At 44.0% G+C, this 6,542-nt stretch overlaps 1 long non-coding RNA gene across 1 annotated transcript; it reads left to right on the forward strand.

The window, feature by feature from the left end:
* The first annotated feature begins 3,212 nt into the window (after positions 1-3,212).
* LOC139260314 (uncharacterized) lies at positions 3,213-6,164 on the forward strand. Its single transcript, XR_011592767.1, has 3 exons — positions 3,213-3,883; positions 4,840-4,945; positions 5,965-6,164. It is a non-coding gene; the product is annotated as an uncharacterized lncRNA (long non-coding RNA).
* Positions 6,165-6,542: the final 378 nt, after the last annotated feature.

The following is a 6,542-nucleotide window of genomic DNA, read 5'->3' on the forward strand; positions in this document are numbered from 1 at the left end:
CCTACTTCACAATGACATGCAAGCCATGTTTCTTACCAACAGATCCACCACAGATCCAATACAAGTGCAGACTGGGTCAAGCAAGGCTGTGTCATTGCACCAACGCTCTTTTCAATCTGCCTCGCTGCAATGTTTCATCCCACCCTTAACGTGCTCCCCGCTGGAGTGGAGTTTATCTACAGGACAAGTAGGAATTGTTCAACCTACAACGCCTCCAGTCCAGATCCAAGGTTGCTCCAACCTCTGTCATTGAATTACAATATGCAGATGACACTTGCGTTTGAGCACACTCAGAGTCTGAACTCCAAGCCATTGTTGATACCTTCACTGAAGGGATGAAAGTCTGGGCCTCACATTAAACATCAGTAAGACAAAGGTCCTCTACCAACCTGACCCCCACCAGGCAGTACTGCTTCCCGGTTATCCAGATCCACGATGAGACCTTGGACAATGTGGACCACTTCCCATACCTTGGGAGCCTACTATCAGCAAGGACAGACCTCAATGAAGAAGTCCAACACCGCCTTCAGTGTGCCAGTGCAGCCTTCGGCTGCCTGAGGAAAAGGGTGTTCGAAGACCAGGATCTCAAACCCGGCACCAAGCTCATGGTCTACAGAGCAGCAGTGATACCCAGCCTCCTATATGCTTCAGAGACATGGACTATGTACAGTAGGCACCTCAAAGCACAGAGAAGTACCATCAACGCTGCCTCCGCAATATCCTGCAAATTCATTGGCAGAATAGGCGCACCAACGTCAGCGTTCTCTCTCAGGCCAACATCCCTCAGGTCACCCGTCCCTCCAACCACCGTCTGCCCCACCTGTGACAGAGACTGTAGATCCCGCATTAGTCACCTTGGACCCCATTTTAGCGTGGAAGCAAGTCATCCTCAACTCCGGGGATTGCCTAAGAAGGAGAAGCCCATTCTCTACCTCTCATGAGTTTTATTTCCATTAAAGTCAATAGAACTAAACATTTGGAGAGGTGTAAAGCAGGCTGCTGACACACTATCACTGTTCTACCATGTCAAGATCTACCCCATTGAGTTCCAAACTGTTAAGTCTCCTAGGTCTCTTTGAGCTTCATCTTTAGCTATTTTAACACCATCATGTGTTCTACCCTTTTTCCTTCTTATGTACAATACTTTACACTTCCCCACATTAAATTTCATCTGCCATCGTCAGAGCTGTGGAATGGAACATTTCCCTCCAGTCATCCAGTGACAACATCAACTCTGAGCTCAGTAAACTTCCTTCTACTCTGCTCCACTGTATGAACCCCGAACCCCAGAAGATTGCTCCATTGAAACATTTCCTCCACTTCCTACATGAGCTCTCACGTCTGCTTTCTGAGTGATGATCATAATCTAATGCCAATTATTGCTGCATTAAAGTGCTGTGGGCCCCTGAAGCTCATTTCACCATTGGTAGTGTTTGAAAGCCATTTAATTTTGTAAAGCTGAAAAGATAACCATGAATGCTGAAAATTTGATATTGTAAGAGGAAAAATAGATTTGGCATTAGGGGTATACACAAAATGTTTTAAGTTAGTTAGCCAGAAAAGGTGTATAGCTGAAATCCTTGGCACGCAAAGTAAAGGTACAATTCGGACACGCCTATCTCCAGTACTCCATAAGCCTCACTGTGTCTCAATGGTTTATTAGCACATTGGAATGTTATCTTATCTCTCTTACCTTGACCAGATAGAGTTTTTTCATTATCACTTTTGACCCCTTGCCCTGTTTATCTGCCCCTCTGGGTTTCCTGTGATGGAGCCTCCTGTAATTAATCATTCTGATATGTTATTCCCTTTAAACACCCTTATAAAAGTGACCATTACAAAGGCTTATATCCGAGGTCCATTCCTAACCCTGTAATTATAACAGAGCTTGATAGCCCCAATAACCAACCCGAGCCGAAGGCTGCCAGGTCAGCACATTCTAACAAGATGAGGTCACCCTAGAGAAGGCCTGAAACTGCCTTAAGACACTAGTCTGTTAATCCAACGTATTACTGATAAGGTAACCAATCAGGAGTCGTGGGAGGTTGTATTGGGGAAGTAAAGGGGTCTTTGAAATTGTATAAAAGATGTATGAATTTGCTGTTCGCAGAGTGTTTCACAGGCAGCCATGTTGAGAAATTGCTCCCGGACCGTTCGTGATTAAAGATCATTGAACCTTGCCTTCTGTCTCCGTCTATTAACTTTGAAGGTTGCTACACGACCTCTTATATCAGGAGGTCTGCTCGTGGAAAGAGAAGCCTTTCCGCTATCCTTCTACAGATATGAAAAGAGAAAATGTTCAATATACACAGCAGGTCTGTCAGTAGCTGAGAGAGAAAGCTAAGTGGCTTAGCTGGGCCTATTCAGTTCTGAGAAAGTACTGCACTGAAGTGTCAGCTTCGATTATGTGCTGAAATCGTTGGAGTGAGACTTGAACCCATGACTTTCTGACTCAGGCGAGAGTGTTGGGATACTCATGCCACCACAAGGTTTGACCAAGTTCCTTTAGTCCCATTCTTGCAGAATATCAACCCTACCGTATTCCCATTACACACCCATCTGTTTCTATTGGTCTATTGTCCCATGCCAGCTGCTGTCCTCTGCTTAAACAGTCCTTCCAACGACCCTCACCTTTCCCTTCAAAACCTTGAAACCGCACCCCATTTTCCTTCTGCTTTGGCATATCTGAAAGTATTGGGCCGAAAATTGCGGCCTCTCCCGGTGCTCATGATGTATTCATGTACTTGAAGAGGCCTCACAAATACCGTTTTTTGGCACGCGATGCGCATGTGCCGAGTACTGGCTTTTGCGATCTGTTTTGACAGATCATACACATCCCCGGGAGAAGGACATCCACGGGGCAGAGATTGGGCTATTTTCCCAACTCTTGCCCAATGAATGGCCTTCAAACTCTTATACCTGGTAAAAGCAGACCTACTATTACCAGCATAAGAGTTTTAAAACATAGAAAAATTAAATTTAATCACTCATTTTTATATTAAAAACCCTGTCCACTAAGCTTATTTTTAACCCTATTAAAACACATTTTTTTTAAATTCTAAAACATTTTTTTTTTTCTAAAGCATTTACTTATATTCAATTTCAATTAATTTTAAATGTGTGATGTGTTTTTTAAAAAATGTATTGTGTTTTGTTTCTTGTTTTTCTGGGGTATTCTCATTGATAGTAATGTGAGCTCATACAAACGGAGCTCCCATTATTATCAATGAGAATACTACATAGTGATTGGTGGTCCAGACCACGTGATTCCAGGATACGCATATGTACCTGGACAACATGTTCCCGTACACTGGACTGCAAAAGTAGGCCTCCGACCGGAATCCTATGTTCCTCTGGGACCACCAGGTATTTTCGTAAAAACATTTTGGATCGGAGGCATTCAGCCGAAGGAAGCCTCCGACCGCAATTTCCCCCCCATTGTTTCAAGTGTGCCATCCATAAACTATCTTACACACCTCCATAAACTATCTTACACACCTCCATAAACTATCTTACACACCTCCATAAAGTCCCTCAAAGCATCTATTTTTGAGACTGAAAAGTCCTAGCTGCTCTTAATGCATTTCTCTAACACCTGTCTTTCTCTTTCAGATGCTGATTAATCCGCGGTATATTTTCAGGATTTTCTTTTACCTGTATTTGTATTTACTTATGATTTCTCTCATTGATTACACCTTGTTCTAATCAGTGACAGGTGTGGCAATGGCTCATCGGTGATTTGATAGTTTCTGCCTTTTGTTTCTTATTTTCCTGTTCATTTAATGTTGTTTTTGTTGGTAATATTTCCTTATCAATTACCTCCAGTTCCTCAATTCTGCCTGGGCTCAGCATCACTGATCAAAGGTCACCAAAGTAAGTACAGGTAAGGGAAGCCGTTTGGCCCATCATCTTTAAAGTCCTACCATTGCTTCACTGCGATCATTGCCTCCTATGATTACAGAGTGTTTGCCTCCCTTACCCCACAAGATATTCTGCAATTTTAGGTTGAGGAAGTCCTTCTTGATTTTTGTAATGAACTTGTCCTTTACTAATTGTAACCATGCCCTTTTATTTACTCCTCAATCACTCCCAACATCCCCTCCCCTTCCCACCACACCTTCACCGTGCGAGCGCAGGTGAAGGCACCATGCAACCTGCACTTTTACCTCCTCCCTTCCACCGTCCAGGACCCCAAACACACCTTCCAGGTGATTTACTTGTAGTTCTTTCAATTTAGTGTACTGTATTCACTGCTCACAATGTGGTTTCCTCTACATTGGGGAGACCAAACGCAGGTTGTGTGATCGCTTTGCAGAACACCTCCATTCAGTCCGCAAGCATGATCTCGAGCTTCGGGTCGCCTGTCACTTTAATTCTCCGGCCTACTTCCACTCTGATCGGTCTGTCCTCGGCCTCTTACACTGTTACAATGCAGCTCAACGTAAGCTCGGGGAACAGCACCTCATCTTTTCATAAGGCACTTTACAGCGTTCTGGATTCAATATCGCGTTCAACAATTTTAGATCATAACCTCTGCCCCCATTTTTTTAAATGGCAACTGTTGATGATTCTGCTATTCCATTTACACCTCTTCTAGACCTATCTTTTGTTTCTTTACTTGTCCCATTACCATCTCCTTTTGCCTTGTACAATCATACCTTTAGCCATTTAATCTCTCCTGCCTTCCACCTTATCACAGACCTTCCCTTTATGTTCTTTCCTCTCCTTCCCTCTTTCCCTGTCTCTGCAGTTGCCTAAAAACTGTTATATGTCTAACTTTGTCCAGTTCTGACAAAAAGTCATCAGCCTGAAACGTTAACTCTGTTTCTCTCTCCACAGATGCTGCCTGACCTGCTGAATATTTCCAGCATTTTCTGTTTTTATTCTTTTTATTTACCGCCATTTACAGTACCTATATCTTTTCATCTGCTACAAAGAATAATAGGTAGGTGGCATAATGCCAAATTGTCACCAATGCGCCTTGTAGATAAATACCAGAAGCGGTGACGCATCCTTCTAATTTGCCCCATTCTAGTTAATATTTCCCCATTTGGCATAGTTCAGATGAGGAACTAAGCAGAGCAGAGATCATTTGAACAACAACGGCACTGAGTACCATTGTTCTAATATTGTGCGCCACTGGGTGACCTATTATTCTCCCACTCCTGGTAATCTCCGCCAGATATGAATGTTTAAATGACGTCCTGGCAGTGGTGGAGAGGGAGGAAGTGTCCAACTGAGTGGTATCAGATATCCAGTTCACAGCTATTTTAATTGGTTTGTGCGCCAATGCAAAGTTTAGGGGAATGGCCATAGTAATATCAATTACAAAAAAGACAAGAAAGGTTCTGGCAGAGAGAGAGAGAGTGAGACTGGAGGCTTTGGATAAGATATGAATCATTTGGGTGGGATGTTCTGTGTATTTCATCGAATGTTTCTTTGTCCTGCTATAGATGGTTGAGATGGAGAATGCAAAGTATAATTTGGAAAGGCTGGTGTCACCTCTCATCATCATAGGCAGTCCCTCGTATCGAGGATGACTTGCTTCCAAGCCAAAAAAGGTTGAGTTCACAGGTGTTTCAATGAAGGATCTAATATTCCAGGTCCTGAACTACATCCTGAAAGGTGGAAGATGCCTGTGCGTGGATTTTTGTAATGTGTGGTGGCCGTTTAACGTGTGTTACCTGTGGCTCAGTGGTGGCACTCGCATAGCTGAGATATCTGAGTTCAAGGGAGAGAAATTGAGGAGCACCCCGTTTGGGGCGCTAACTTTTAAAAGTTTGAAAAATTAGCGGCAGGCGCTAATGTTTTCAAACTTTGAAAAAATTTGGCATTTGCGCTCCAGGAAGGAAGTGGAGTGCTAAATCAAGCATTCCACTTCCTTCCTAGAGCACAAGAGGCAGCAAGTGGGGCAGTAGCTGTGTACCCGTGCATTGTTCTGAGGTTCCTTCCCTCCCTTAAAAGGAAGGGCCATCGCTGCAGGCTCTGCAAAAGAAGACTTACTTGGACCCCGATGGCAGCTGCAATCCAGCCCGAACAGTCCTGCAGCAGAGAAGATCGATCGAGGGAAGGAAACCAGGTAAAAAAGTGGAAACAGATTTGAATTTTTTTTTTAACTTACTTCGGCCAGCTTACCTTTAAGTATCGCCTCAAAGGTGTCCGGCCTCCCGATGGATGCCTCCTGTAGCTGTCAGTGTTTTTGCCCAACAATGCTGCAGGGGGGGAATGCAAGTTCGGGTCCGGGGTGCTATCGGGTGATGCGCACGGCAATAACATCACAATCTCTGGGCAAAGGAGATCGGGATCAACGCCATACCGCCGCTGCAAAATTCCTGCCGAATTTACCAGGAGTTGCTGATCTCACCACGCCCAGTCGCAAAGCTATTTGCGCCCCATTATTGCCCCTCGGATGGACTAACGGGAGATGCAAAGAAGCCCAATTTCTCTCCCCAATATTATGGGTTCAAGTCCCAGTCCAGAGACTTGAGCACAAAATATTTGCTGATATTTCAATGTAGTACGTTTTCCCTATCAAAGTTTTC

Source organism: Pristiophorus japonicus, chromosome 1 (genome assembly GCF_044704955.1).
Source record: "Pristiophorus japonicus isolate sPriJap1 chromosome 1, sPriJap1.hap1, whole genome shotgun sequence".
Taxonomy (NCBI): Eukaryota; Metazoa; Chordata; class Chondrichthyes; family Pristiophoridae; genus Pristiophorus; species Pristiophorus japonicus.